Source organism: Lontra canadensis, unplaced genomic scaffold, assembly GCF_010015895.1.
Source record: "Lontra canadensis isolate GAN:19392208 unplaced genomic scaffold, GSC_riverotter_1.0 scaffold132, whole genome shotgun sequence".
NCBI lineage: Eukaryota > Metazoa > Chordata > Mammalia > Carnivora > Mustelidae > Lontra > Lontra canadensis.
This window is the reverse complement of record NW_022631126.1, coordinates 1,451,537-1,467,056: the sequence shown is the minus strand read 5'-3', so window position 1 is coordinate 1,467,056 and position 15,520 is coordinate 1,451,537. Positions and strand designations below refer to the sequence as shown.

At 41.0% G+C, this 15,520-nt stretch overlaps 1 long non-coding RNA gene across 1 annotated transcript; it reads right to left on the bottom strand.

The window, feature by feature from the left end:
- Nucleotides 1-9,787: 9,787 nt before the first annotated feature.
- On the bottom strand, nucleotides 9,788-15,082 carry LOC116858015. The gene is made up of 3 exons (XR_004380851.1): nucleotides 15,062-15,082; nucleotides 14,172-14,344; nucleotides 9,788-9,867 (listed from the first exon to the last, which is right to left on the bottom strand). It is a non-coding gene; the product is annotated as an uncharacterized LOC116858015 (long non-coding RNA).
- Nucleotides 15,083-15,520: the final 438 nt, after the last annotated feature.

The window sequence follows — 15,520 nt, the reverse complement described above, 5'->3', positions numbered from 1 at the left end:
CTGCTCAGCAGGGAGCCTGCTTCCCCCTCACTCTCTGCCTGCCTCTCTGCCTACTCATGATCTCTCTGTCAAATAAATAAATACAATCTTTTTAAAAATAAATAAATAAAAATAGAAAAATAAAAATAAATTTTAAATGGCATATTGTAGAAAAACTGGGTGGCTCAATCTGTTAGGCAATGGCTCTTGATTTTGGCTCAGGTCATGATCTCAGGGTCCTGGGATTGAGCCCCGAATTGGGCTCCACACTCAGCAGAGAATCTGCTTGAGGATTCTCTATCCCTCTCCTCTGCCCCTCCCCTGACACTCTCTCTCTCTCTTCTTACAAATAAATAAATCTTAAAAAAATCAAAATAAAGTAAAATGGTATATTATACTTGGATTAGTGATAACTTTCAATATGTGATTTTAATATTTTTATAATATGCACATTGTGTAAAATAATTGAGCATTGCCTACCTATCAGGAAAAAAAAAAAACTCAGAGCAGTAGCTAAGGTCTAAGAAATACGCAGCAGCATATTTTTTTCTTTTTTTTTTTAAGATTTTATTTATTTATTTGACAGAGAGAGAGATCACAAGTAGGCAGAGAGGCAGGCAGAGAGTGGGGGGAAGCAGGCTCCCCGCTGAGCAGAGAGCCCTGGATGCAGGGCTAAATCCCAGGACCCTGGGATCATGACCTGAGCTGAAGGCAGACGATTAACCAACTGAGCCACCCCGGTACCCCCACAGAGAAGATCATATTAAGAAAATTTCAGTCAGTTAAAGAGGGCGTGTTAAAGACAAAAGCAGCTAAGATTTCTCAGAGAACAAAGGGTATGGACAAAGATACTGAAGAACTAAAGTATCAATCGTGTTCTGTTGTCTTCTGCAGAAGCTGTTCAATTAGCATCTTGTTTCATCACCTGGGACAGACACTGCCCACAGTCAGCAACTTCTAAGAGAATTGCTAAGAATCCTCAGTGTGAGGTCCCCTAATGAACTAGATGCCCAGTACTCAGGAGAAAGGGATGTGTGTCTTATCTGGGTAATATAAGCCCTGGGATCAACAACTTGGGAATCTATTTTTGTGTCACTTATCTGTTAAAAGTCCTTTCTGTAGAGGCTCATGGGCAGTTTTTTCTTGATCTTTTTCCAGAAGACCAAATCTCCAAGTGTCAGATCATGCTGCTTAGGCGGGTGTTTTGACAATATAGCTTGTTCTTATTGGTGATAAGTCTGGAGGTATAGTCCCTGCAGAAATCAGTCCTATAAGTTTACAGCGGGATCAGCCTAGGATTGAAGTAATTCCCAGATGCCTGCGGCAGTTAGCGCAGAAGGAAATAACTTGTGGATCCTAGAGGGGATTGTTCTTGTGGTACGTTGGCTTGGGGTTTCTAAGAGTTTTGATAATCATGAGTTTTCGTATTTCTTTAGTTCTCTTATTTTTGCCAAAAATGGTAGATGATATAAAAAATTTATTTTCCAAGTCAATTAAGAAAATAATGGTACTAGGGAAATATGTGTTTCTGTTACCAGAGAGATAAACTGAAACCCCTTCTTGGGAATTTTAAATTTTCAAGTCATTTTTCTCCACCAGGATGTGTTAGCTCTCCAGCAAGAGAAAGTCTCAATCTGTCCTGAGAGTAAACAAAAATAACCAGAATATAATCATGTTTCATTTGGAGTTGTTCACACGGCCTGGAGGCTTTGGTTCCTGTCCATGTCTACCTTTATAGCATTGCAGGGATATGTCATTGGCAGTCAGGATATGCGTTGGAAACATCCTCTGCAATACCGAAAGTCACCCCCACTCATGTTCGTTCAATGTTGTCAATTTATCTCTGCTGTGTCGGCAATATCAAGGAGCATTCTTGCTAAACTCCACTTTGACTATGCTTACCTCTTAGCAATGAAACATCTAAAAGTTCTTAATGTGCTGTCCATTTTAGAGGGAGAAGTCAGGAAATCTCTGTTTCTTTTTAAAATTTTAATCACTTTTTATTTGGAAATAATAATAGAGCCACAAGTAATTCCAGTAATTCCACTGCTGGGCATTTATCCAAAGAAATGATAACAATCCCGATGGTAACATCTAACATCATCACAGTATTGGGTCACAATCAGGAAAGTGCTACTGGGACAATCCACAGATAATTCCAATTTCATCCGTTTTACGTGCACTCATTTGTGTTTGTGCGCATACTGAATTTTATCACGTTATCACCATCGAGATACAAAACTGTTGCTTCACCACAAAGATCCCTTGTATTATCTTTTTTTAAAAAAAATTTTAAAAAGATTTTATTTATTTATTTGACAGAGAGAGAGATCACAAGTAGGCAGGCAGAGAAAGGGGGGGGAAGGAGGCTCCCTGTTGAGCAGAGAACCCAATGTGGGGCTCGATCCCAGGACCCTGAGATCATGACTTAAACCCAAGGCACAGGCTTAACCCACTGAGCCACCCAGGTGCCCCCATATTATCTTTTTATAGTCGCACTCATCCCCTCTCCTTACCCCGACCCCTATCTTAACCTTTGGCAACCACTACTCTGTTTTCCATCTCCATGATTTTGGCATTTATAGAATGTTATATAAATGGAATCATACAGTATGGAACATATTGTGATTGGCTTTTTTCATTCAGTATAACTCCCCGGAGGTCTAAGTTGTTGCATGTTTCAATAGTTTGTTCCTTTTCATTGCTGAGGGGTATGATAACCAATGGCTGAGAAGCCTAACAAGAGATGGTAAGGCGGGGTGCCTGGGTGGCTCAGTTGGTTGGGCGACTGCCTTTGGCTCAGGTCATGATCCTGGAGTCCTGGGATCGAGTCCTGCATCGGACTCCCTGCTCAGCAGGGAGTCTGCTTCTCCCTCTGACCCATCCCCTTCTCATGCTCTCTCTCTCTTTCTCTCTCATTCTCTCTCTCTCTAATAAATAAATAAAATCTTTAAAAGAGAGAGAGAGAGAGAGAGAGATGGTAAGGCAAGCCAAAAATTAACAATAGCAGAAAACTGTTACCACTGCTACCTAGGATGGTGGAACAAAGCGTTATCAGATCCCAGGGCCAAGGTTATCTGGAGAAGCTGGAATTATGGCTAGCCTCTCCCGTGGGACCTGGACCCATGTGAAAGCTACAGTCATCACAGAGGAAGCTACGTGACATGGCGATGGGAATGAGGGTGGAGGAAGGTGCTGGAAGAGAAATACCCTGGCTTCTTCCTTCCTTCATCTGCTTTACAGTCTCCCTCCATTGCTTTCCATTGCTTGAACTAGAAGCCAGCTGACATGGCTGCCAGAGATGTGCAGCCTGTAGCAATCATCCAGCCAAAAACTGAGCACATCAGAGGACTATGAGAAGTGGATCTGAGGGCAAACAGGCCCAGAACCCGCACAATAGCATATATGAGTGTTCAATTTTACATAATAATGCCACACTGATTTTCTAAGTTAGAACTTCTATTTCTGATGCACCTTAAAGTCATGAGTTAACCTGAAAGTGTAAACCAATAGCAGTATAAATATTTGGTTTTTTATCTTTCATCAGCTTGCTGGATGGGTGAAGGTAATTAATTTACCATCTGAACTGATTTAATATCTGGGATGAGCTTATAAGGGTAAATCCAAGATTGTGGCTTGGAATTCTAAAATCCAAGCCTGCTTAGAATTTTTGTTTTGTTTTTTCTTTCTTTTTAAAATTATTAATTGTGGCAAAATACACATACGATAAATCTTATGGCTTAGCATTTTAGCCATTTTTAAGTGTATAGTACACTTCTAAGGTGTTGTAAGTTGTGTTAAGTGCATTCACTTTGTGCAACCATCACAACCATCCAGCTCCAGAACTTTTTTCATCTTGCAAAACTGAACCTCTGTCATTAAATAATGACTCTCCTTTCCCCCCAGCGCCTGGCAACCACCATTCTATTTTCTGTCTATGAATTTGACTATTTTAGTACCCCATAACAGTGGAATCGTGCAGTGTTTGTCTTTTTGTGATTGGCTTATTTCACTTAGCATCATGTCCTCAAGGTTCACCACATTAGAGCATCTGTCAGAATTTTCTTCTTTTTTTTTTAAGATTTTATTTATTTGACAGAGAGAGATCACAAGTAGGCAGAGAGACAGGCAGAGAGGGAGAGTGAAGCAGGCTCCCCGCTGAGCAGAGAGCCTGATGCGGGACTCGATTCCAGGACCCCGAGATCATGACTGGAGCCGAAGGCAGAGGCCTCACCCACTGAGCCACCCAGATGCCAAGAATTTCCTTCTTTTTTAAGGCTGAATAATATTTCATTGTATGTAGATACCATATTTTGTCTATCCTGATATTCATCTGTTGATAGGCACGTGGGTTGCTTCTATTTTCTGGCTCTTGTGACTATACTGCTATAAATATGGGTGGGCGAATATCTCTTTGAGACTCTGCTCTCAGTTCTTTTGGGTATATAACCAGAAGTGGAATTGCTGGATCATACAGTAGGGCTAGTTTTAACTTTTTGAAGAGCCACCATACAGGACGCCCGGGTGGCTCAGTTGTTGGGCGTCTCCCTTCAGCTTGGGTCATGATCCCAGGGTCCTGGGATTGAGCCCTGCATCGGGCTCCCTGCTCAATGGGGAGTCTGCTTCCCCCTCTCCCACTTGCCCTGCTTGTGTTCCCTCTCTGGCTGTGTCTCCTCTCTCTGTCAAATAAATAAATAAAATCTTAAAAAAAAATAAAAGAGCAACCATATTATTTTTCACATGGCTGCACAAATTTATATTCCTACCAGCCGTGTACAAGGCTAGTTTTGCTGTGTCTTTGCCAATACTTGCTATCCACCCCCCTTTTATAGTAGCCAGCATAATAGATACAAAGTGGTAACTGATTTTGGTTTCGATTTGCATTCCCCTAATGATTAATAATGTTGAGCATCTTTTCATGTGTTGTTGGTTATTTGTATATCTTCTTTGGGGAATGCAGGGGGAGGGGCAAAGGGAAAGGGAAAAGCAGATTCCCCACTGAGGGAGCCCAGTATGGAGCTTAATCCCAGGACCTTGGGATCATGACCTGAGCTGAAGGCAGCCACTTAACCAACAGAGCCACCCAGGCGCCCCTATTTAAGCGCATTGTGCTACTTTTTAATCAGGTTAATTTTTGGTTGTTGCTGTTGTTGAGTGTAGGATTTCTTTATATATTCCAGATATTAACTCTTTAGCAGATACTGGATTGGCAAATATTTCCTCCCATTTCATGAGTTGTCTCTTCACTCTGTTGATTGTGTCCCTTGATGCACAGAAATTTTATATTTTATGTAGTCCGGTTTATCTTTTTTTTTTTTTTTTTTGTCTGTGGTTTTGGTGTCATATTCAAGAAATTATTGCCAAATCCAACATCATGAAGATTTTCCCCTATGTTTTCTTCTAAGACTATAATTTCAGGTCTTATGTTTAGTTCTTCCATGCATTTTGAATGACCTTTTGTATATGGGGTAAGGTAAAGGTTTATCTTCATTCTTTTGCATGTGGAGATCCTGTTTTCCCAACAACATTTGTTGAAAAGATGAGCTTTCCCCCATTGAATGATGTTGGTATCCTTGCTGAAAATCATTTGACCATATGTTTGAGGGTTTATTTCTGGACTCTGTTCTATTCCATTGGTGTATATGTCTATCTTACGCCAGTTGGCACACTGTTTTAATCACTATAGCTTTGTAATACATTTTGAAACAAGAAAGTGTAAGATCTCCAATTTTGTTATTTTTCTTTTTTTTTTAAAGATTTTATTTTATTTGGGGCGCCTGGGTGGCTCAATGGGTTAAAGCCTCTGCCTTCGACTCGGGTCGTGATCCCAGGGTCCTGGGATTGAGCCCCGCATCAGGCTCTCTGCTCCGCGGGGAGCCTGCTTCTCCCTCTTTCGTTGCCTGCCTCTCTGCCCACTTGTGATCTCTGTCAAATGAATAAATAAAATATTTTTTAAAAAAGATTTTATTTTATTTATTTGTCAGAGAGAGAGATAGAGAGAGAGAGAGACATAAGTAAGATAGTATAAGAGAGTATAAGCAGGGGGAGCAGCAGGCAGAGGGAGAAGCAGACTCCCTGCTGAGCAAGGATCCCAATGCAGGACTTGATCCCGGGACCATGACCTGAGCTGAAGGCAGATGCTTAACAGACTGAGCACCCCCCAGGCATCCCTAATCTTGTTCTTTTTCAAAATAATTTTGGGTATTCAGGGTTCATTGAGATTCCATACAAATTATAGGATAGATTATCATACTTCTGCAAAAATCACTGTTGGGCTTTAGGTGGATTTGGGTAGTATCAACATCTGAACAATATTAATTCTTCCAACTCATAAACACGGGCATCTTCCTTAAACCTTTCTTTCAGCAATGTTTTATAGTTTTCAGTTTATGAGCCCTTTGTCTCCTTGGTTCAGCTTATTCCTAAATATTTTATTATTTTTGATGTTATTGTAAATGGAATTGTTTTTCTTAATTTCATTTTCATATTGCTCATTGTTAGCATATGGAAACAACTGATTTTCATTTGTCAATTTTGATTCCTACAACTTTGTTGAATTCCTTTATTAGCTCTAATGGGTTGTTTTTGTGGAATCTTTAGGGCTTTCTACATAGAAGATCATGTCATCTTTGAACAAAGGTGATTTTACTGGGGCACCTGGGTGGTGCAGTTGGCTACGTGTCTGACTCTTGGTTTCAGCTCAGGTCATAATCTCAAGGTGGTGAAATTGAGCCCTGCGTCAGGCTCCACACTCAGTGAGCAGTCTGCTTGAGATTCTCTCCCTCTCCCTTGGCCCCTTCCCCTTCTCTCTCTCTTTAAAATAAATAAGTAAATCTTAAAAAAAAAAAAAAAGATAATTTTAGGGGCACCTGGGTGGCTCAGTCATTAAGCGGCTGCCTTCAGCTTAGGTCATGATCCCAGGGTCCTGGGATCGAGCCCCACATGGGGTTCCCTGTTTAGCGGGGAGCCTGCTTCTCCCACTCCCCTACCCCTGCTTGTGTTCCCTCTCTCACTGTGTCTCTCTCTGTCAAATAAGTAAATTAAATCTTTTTTTATTTTTATTTTTATTTATTTATTTTTTTAAAATTTATTTGACAGACAGAGATCACAAGTAGGCAGAGAGGCAGGCAGAGAGAGGGGGAAGCAGGCTCCCTGCTGAGCAGAGAGCCTGACGCGGGGCTCGATCCTAGGACCCTGGGATCATGACCTGAGCCGAAAGCAGAGGCTTTAACCCACTGAGCCACCCAGGTACCCCAAATCTTTTTTTAAAAAAAGATAATTTTACTTCTTCCTTTCCAATTTGGGTGGCTTCTTCCCCCCCCCCCCCCCAATTTGGACAACTCTCAATTTTTCTTTTGCCTTACTGCTCTGGCTAGGACTTCCAGTACTATGTTAAATAGAAGTGGCAATAGCAGGCATTCTCATCATTTTCACGATGTTAGAGGAAAAGCTTTCAGTCTTTCATCATTAGATGTTAGGTATTGGTATTTTTCTTTTTTAAATGAGATTAATCAACAAATACCATTAAAGCAGGGATGTACATGGGACTCTCCAGAAGGTCCTTCCAGGATTTGCTAGTTCCCTACAGAGAAAAACAACCATGGGCTTCTCTTTCTTTGTGTAAGAAAAGGAGGGTGGCTGGGCTTGGCTTACAGGGTTGTAGTAATGGATGGTAATGTGTAAAAGGAAAAAAACAGTATTTCATAGGCAGATAGACCACCAGCTGAGAACTGTTGAGTGTTTTTTGACAGAAGAAGAGTCTTTAGTATGGGGAACCATATAGTTAGCAGAAACCTTAGAACTAAATCAAGGGAAAGTTTCACATAGTCTGCTATTGTTTCTATAGCTATTAGACAAGGTAGATATGCCTTGGCTATTGGATCTAAGGAAAAACTGACATAAGCAGTAGGTGTCTGATGATCCCCATGTAATTGACTGGTACCCCTAAGGCTTGCTCTGATGTTTCATGAGCAAAAAGGACAGATATCTGTGAATCTAAAATCCTGGAAACAGATCCTTTCATAGATAGTTATCCTACCGGTCTTTGTGCTTCAAAATGATTACGCTTTTTTTAAACTGAAAAGTATATCATCATTGACATATTTATATTAACTTATACTTGACTCATGCGTAAATAATTTAGGAAGAAAGCCTCTTTTTGATTTAGTAACTTTTTAAAAAAAATTATGCAGGTATTTTGGTCTTCTACATTCTTAATTTTTCAGAGAATTTTGAAATGTGAAAATTTCATAGAATTCCAGATAAACTTAATTAGTCCCATTGTTCCTCATTTTATAAAGTAAAGAAGATCTCTGTGTTACCTAATAGCCATTTTAGAAAATCCGAAGATAGTTTATGCATAAAAAATAGCCTAATAATGTTATTCGTCTAAGTTTGAGGCCTGAATTTAGGAAGGGCAAAGAATAGTTGTAGAGGGAACAATATATAAGAAACAAATATCTAAAGAAAAATATTTGTAGGCAATGTAAAAAGACATAGCAATGAGCAACAATGGTTATTAGGAGCTTAACTTTTTTCAAAACTAAGGACTCCTTTCAAAAATAACCAAGGAGCACCTGGGTAGCTCAGTCGTTAAGCGTCTGCCTTCAGCTCAGGTCATGATCCTGTGTCCTGGGATTGAGCCCCACATTAGGCTCCCTGCTCAGAGGGAAGCCTGCTTCTCTTTCTCCCATTCCCCCTACTTGTATTCCCGCTCTCACTGTCTCTCTCTATCTGTGTCAAATAAATAAATAAAATCTTAAAAAAAAAAAAAAACCAAGAGTATATCTAAAAAGCACCAAAGAATCCTAAAACTTTTATGACATCACAAAAGACCCCCAGTAGCCAAAGCAATGAGGAAGAGGAACAAAGTGGGAGGTATCACAATTCCAGATTTCAAGCTATACTACAAAGTTATAGTAATCAAAAGAATATGATGCTGGCACAAAAATAGACACATAAATCAATGGAACAAAAAAGACTCTAGAAATTAACCCACACTTATATGGTCAATTAATCTACAACAAAGGCGGCAAGAATATACAACAGGGAAAAGAAGTCTCTTTGGTTAATGGTGCTGGGGGAACTGGACAACTACATGCAGAACTGGACTGCTGCCTTACATCATACACAAAAATAAACTCAAAATGGATTAAAGGCTTAAATGTGAGACCTGAAACCACAAAATTTCTTAAAAAAACACATAAGGAGTAATCTTTTAGACATCAGCCTTAGCAACATTTTTCTAGATATGTCTCTTTGAGCAAGGAGAACAGAGGCAAAAATAATCTATTGAGACTACACTAAAATAAAAAGCTTTAGCATAGCAGAGGAACCTATCAACAAAACAAAAAGGTGGGATACATGGGTGGCTCAGATCGTGATCTCCAGTCCTGGGATGGAGCCCCACATCAGGCTTCCAGCTCAGTGGGGAGTCTGTTTCTCCCCCTCCCTCTGTCTCTCCCCTTGCTTATGCTCTCTCTGTCTCTCTTTCTCAAATGAATGAATAAAATCTTAAAAAAAAAAAAGGGCAACCTACTAAATACAAGAAGACATTTGTAAATGACATATCCAATAAGGGGATCGTTTTCTGAAATATATAAAGAACTTACACAACACCAAAAAACACAATCTGATTTTAAAATGGGCAGAGGATCAGAACAGACATTTTTCCAAAGAAGACACATAGATGGCCAACAGATACATGAAAAGATGCTCAACATCACTAATCATCAGGGAAATGTAAATCAAAACCACAATGAGATATCACACCATACTGGTCAGAATGGCTAGTATCAAAAAGAAAAGGAAAAAAACAAGTGTTGGCAAGGATGTGGAGAAGAGAGAACCCGGGTGTCCAGTCATTGCAAATGTAAACTGGAGCAGTCACTGTGGAAAACAGTATGGAGGCCCTCAAAAAATCAAGAATAGAAATAGTACATAATCCAGGAACTCCACTACTGAGTATTTACTCAAAGAAAATGAAAATACTATTTCAAAAAGATACATGTACCCCTATGTTTATTGAAGCATTATTTTTTAAAGATATTTTATTTATTTATTTGACAGAGAGAGAGAGATCACAAGTAGGCAGAGAGGCAGGCAGAGAGAGAGGGGGAAGCAGGCTCCCTGCCAAGCAGGGAGCCCGATGCAGGGCCTGATCCCAGAACCCTGAGATCATGACCTGATCTGAAGGCAGAAGCTTAACCCACTGAGCCACGCAGGTGCCCCTGAAGCATTATTTACAATAGCCAAGATATGGAAACAACCCAAGTGTCCTTTGGATAAATAGATTAAGATTTGGCACATATATACAATGGAATATTGGCCATGAAAAGGAAAGAAATCCTGCCATTTGTGACAAGCATGGGCCTTAAAGGTATTAGGCTAAGTGAAATAAGTTAGAGAAAGAGAAATACCATATGATTTCACTTATATGTGGAATCTAAACAAACAAACAAACAAACAAACAAACAACCACCTCACAGAAACAGAACAGATTGGTGGTTGAAAGAGGCAGGGGGTTGGGGTGGGGGAAATGAGTACAAACCTCCAATTACAAGATAAATAAGTTCTGAGATATAATGTACAACATGGTGACTATTTAAAAACAATTTGGATAAATAATATATGAAAACTATGATAATTTACTTAACTTTAAAAATCAATACAAAAGGGGTGCCTAGGTGGCACAGTCAGTTAAGCTCCAACTCTTTTTTTTTTTTTTTTAGATTTATTTATTTATTCTAAACAGAGAGAGAAGGAGCGCAAGCAGGAAGGGCAGAGGGTGAGGGAGAGAAAAATCCCAAGCAAAGCACAGAGCCTGGCCTGGGGCTCAATCCCAACAACCCTGAGATCACAACCCAGCTAAAACCAAGAGTTGGAAGCCCAACTGACTGTACCACTCAGGCACCCCTAAGTGTCTGACTCTTGATCTCAGCTCAGGACTTGAGCTGAGGGCCATGAGTTCAAGTCCTGCCTTGGGCTCCATCCTCAGTATGGAGCCTAGTTAAAAAAATCAACATAAAAAATAAGAAGGCTTAAATCATGAGAAAACTAACCCCGATCTTACACCAATCAAAATATTGTGTTGGTATTATTTATATATGGCAAATTAAAATTTAAAGACATTGGATTATGCCAAAAACTCTAGAACTAAGGCCTTTTTGGGGCACCTGGGTGGCTCAGTGGGTTAAGGTTCTGCCTTCAGCTCAGGTCATCATCTCAGGGTCCTTGGATCGGGCCCCGCATCTGGCTCTCTGCTCGGTGGGGAGCCTGCTTTTCCCTCTCTGCCTGCCTCTCTGCCAACTTGTGATCTCTGTCTGTCAAATAAATAAATAAAATCTTAAAAAAAAAAGAACTAAGGCCTTTTCTTATCTAGCACTATAATAACAAAGCCCATTACATAAACATACTTTTCACTGCCCACAAAGGAAACATACATGGTTTAACAATTCATTTAGATATGTTTGACTATTTAACTATACTAGATATTCTCAGAGTGTACACATTCAACAGAATAATTTTTTGATTAGTTAATCTTTAAAGTTTTCCAAGAGAAGAAAATGAACAGCAAAAAGAAGTGAGAGGGAGTTACTTCAGATAATTATAAAATTATCACTCTAAAATGCTAATCCATGTTTCTCCTGCAAGGAGAAGGAAAACAGTTTAAATGTAGAGAAACACATTTTGTTTACCTTTTGGGGAGTAGGAGCAGAGGGAGAGGCAGAGAGAGAATCTTAAGCAGTCTCCATACCCAAGGCCAAACCTGATGTTCCATCTCACCACACTGAGATCATGACCTGGGCTGAAATCAAGAGTCAGACGCTTAACTGACTGAGCCACCCAAGTGCCCCCCAAAACACATTTTGACATATACATATACACATAAAGAAGCTCCAGTCTGCTTAAAAAAATAAGTTAGGAACTTGGCAATTTAATAGAGCTATACAATTAAAAAGTCAGCATTTATTCATCTCCAAAGTACGGAAATGAAATAATCACCCATGTTAAACAAAATAATCTCTCCCCCTTTCTTTTTCTTTTCTTTCTTTTTTTTTTTTTTAAAGATTTTATTTATTTATTTGACACAGAGAGAGAGAGTACAAGTAGGCAGAGAGGCAGGCAGAGAGAGGGGGAAAGCAGGCTCCGCGCGGAGCAGAGAGCCTGATGGGGGGCTCGATCCCAGGACCCTGAGATCATGACCCGAGCCGAAGGCAGAGGCTTAACCCACTGAGCCACCCAGGCACCCCCTTTTTCTTTTTTAAAAAGATTTTATTTATTTATTTATCTCTAAGAGAAAGAGAGAGAGAGAGAGGGCACGAGCAGGGGAGGGACAGAGGGAGAATCAGTCTCCCTACTGAGCAAAGAGACTGATGTGAGACTTGATCCCAGGGCCCTAGGATCATGATCTGAGCCAAAGGCAGACACTCAACTTATTGAGCCACCCAGGCATCCCCCCCACCTTTTTTTTTTCCTTAAAGTAGGCTCCACATGGGATACCTGGGTGGCTCAGTCAGTTAAACATCTGTCTTTGGCTCAGGTCACGATCGCAGGGTCCTAGGATCCAGCCCCACATAGGGCTCCCTGCTCAGTGGGGAGCCTGTTTCTTCCTCTCCCTTTGCTCCTCCCCATGCTTGTTTTCTCGCTCTCTCTCCCTCCCTCTCTTTCTTTCTCTCATAAATAAATAAAATCTTAAAAAAAAAAAAAAAAAACAGAAAAATATTGACTGGTTAAAAAAAAAAAGTAGGCTCCACACCCAATGTGGGGCTTAAACTCACAACCTTGAGATCAAGAGTAGCACCTTCCACCAACTGACCCAGCCAGGTACCCCATAAAATAATCTCTCTCTCTCTTTTTTTTTTAAAAAGATTTTATTTATTTATTTGACAGACAGAGATCACAAGTAGGCAGAGAGGCAGGCAGGGAGAGAGGAGGAAGGAGGCTCCTTGCTGAGCAGGGAGCCGGATGCGGGACTCGATCCCAGGATTCTGGGATCATGACCTGAGCCGAAGGCAGAGGCTTTAACCCACTGAGCCACCCAGGCGCCCTAATAATCTCTCTTTTTAACAAACAAGGCAAATAATCTCTTCATGGGGGTTTCTTCCTTTTTTTGTTGTTGTTTTTTTTTGTTTTGTTTTGTTCTGAGGTACCTCTCGAATAAACAGTCTTGTTAGGGGCCACTGCAGTTCTAACCTGTCCCTAGTGAGATGGTGTCAGAAAGGTAAGGGTACAAGTTAGTGTAATTGTGAGAAGGAAGCAGAAATTTGGCCCAGTTTTCATTGAGACAAGGATCCATAAGGATGGTGCTGTGCAGCCCTGTATCTGCAGAACTTGGCCAAAGGCCAATTATCATTGACAGGGGCCAGAAAAAAATGTCCTGATTCTGGGCAGAAGAAATGAAACTAAGCAGTTCCCAGGGACACAGACAAAATTAAGGAAGAAGTCCTTATAGCAATTTAAAAGGGCAATCTGAGGGGCGCCTGGGTGGATCAGTCGGTTAAGCATCTGCCTTAGGCTCAGGTCATGATCCCAGTGTCCTGGCATCAAGCCTCAGCAGGGAATCTGCTTCTAACTTCTTCCTCTCCCCTTCTCCCCTTCCCCCCCACCTCAGTGTGTGCTCTCTATTTCTCTCTCAAATAAATAAAATCATAAATAAAATCATAGATAAATAAATAAAATAGCAATCTGAGGCAAAGTTTATCCAAAAGACACTGGTCTGAGGATACCTTTTAAATCCCATAGCCTCTAAGGCTAGTTATAGTACAGACTTATTGGACACTGGTTGATAGGGTGATTTTCTGGTTTATCCTGGTAACAAATGACACTCAAGCATGCTAACTGGTTATATGACCCCTAAGTGGTTGCCATCTCCAGCTTCTCAGAGGGACAATCACTAGAGTTTGAGCAGTAACAGATTTGTGATACCCTTAGACACCCAGGGCTGCACACCACACCTGTCCTTTCCCTAGAAATGCCTTCTCTTACAGACAAATGGCATTCAAAGCACTGAACAAGAGGACAGATCAGAGGAGCAGGTGTAAAAAGCCAGAAAACAATTTTACTAAGGAAAAATAAAAATCTAATTGGAAAACCATAAACCCAAAGGGGACCTTATTGTAAGGAAAACAAAATAATCCCAACACCGAAGGGTCTTAACAAAATATCAGAGCTCACATATAGTGAGAACTTACCTCCCAGCCATGGGCAGGATGGCAACTCAAAACAGTTAGACATACAAAAGGTTCTCAGACGTGCACATTATTACTAGAGTTGAGGGTCCCGGTCCAACGTAGTGAGGGCTTCAGCTGAATCTCTGTGGATTCTCCATTTCTGGCCCTCCAGCCAAAGATCAGTGGGAGCCCACCTGTAGTTGAACAAGGGAAATGGCACAGCATGGGGAACCCATCATGGACATCTCAGCAAGAATGTGGCCTTACCATAGGATTTGCACTTGTGTTAGATGATTTTCGGGGAGGGCTTGAGAAGGGAGATTTGCTCTAGGTTGGATATTGTTAGGAAGTGGGAATAATTCTTTTTAGTTATCTTAATAATTTTAATCTAGAAATTAGGAGGAATCGACCAGGGATTAAAGCTGTTCTTGCATAAAGAAGCAGCAGTTACTCAAACTGTGGGGGTAGAGGTTATGTTTGGTCATTTTTGTGGTTTGGGCAATGTTCTTGTTTTTGTGTTCAGACATGATTATGAAATGGTCTTTCTCTCAATCCATCAGAGAGCGCCTTTGTCTGGTGTTGGTGTTCTGTGAACTTGTTGATGCTCAACAGGATAACACCATAGCCTAGCTGATTGTGCCAGGCCGGCTCCTAGCATTACCAATGCTTCCAGAGGGAGTGTAAACTAGCTCCCAGCAGTCATGGGAGGGAGCTAGTCATGCTTTTCTCTTTTTCACCAGTTACACTTGAAAAATCAGAATTGGGAACCCCTTTTGGTAAAACATGAGCTCTCTGGGTCACCACAGGCCCCGTTACTCCCCAGTATCTTATAATATCCCACCCCACTCATTTGCACTCCTAACTACCCCCTGGCATTGAAATCTGTGCCCCTCACTAAGCAAAATACAAACCAAGCCCAGAGAAAGTTGACTTGCCGAGGATCACCCAGTGAGCTGGTGGCAGGTTGGAAATTATAACTCTATTTAAATTTTCCTTCCAGCGGGGCGCCTGGGTGGCTCAGTGGGTTAAAGCCTCTGCCTTCAGCTCAGGTCATGATCTCAGGTCATGATCTCAGGTCCTGGGATCAAGTCCCTACATCGGGCTCTCTGCTCAGCAGGGAGCCTGCTTCGCCCCCTCTCTCTGCCTTCCTCTCTGCCTACTTGTGATCTCTGTCAAATAAATAAACAAAATCTTTTTTAAAAAATTTCCTTCCAGCAAACCCCACACTAGACATTAAGATCCTGTTACATTTCTGAGTATAGCTTCTCAACGGAATGTAGATCCAGTCAGATAAAACACTTCCCAGCACACTTTCTGGTCAATAACGTGTTCCTATCTTACTCCCCCCACTCCACCCCCGGGACTGGGTG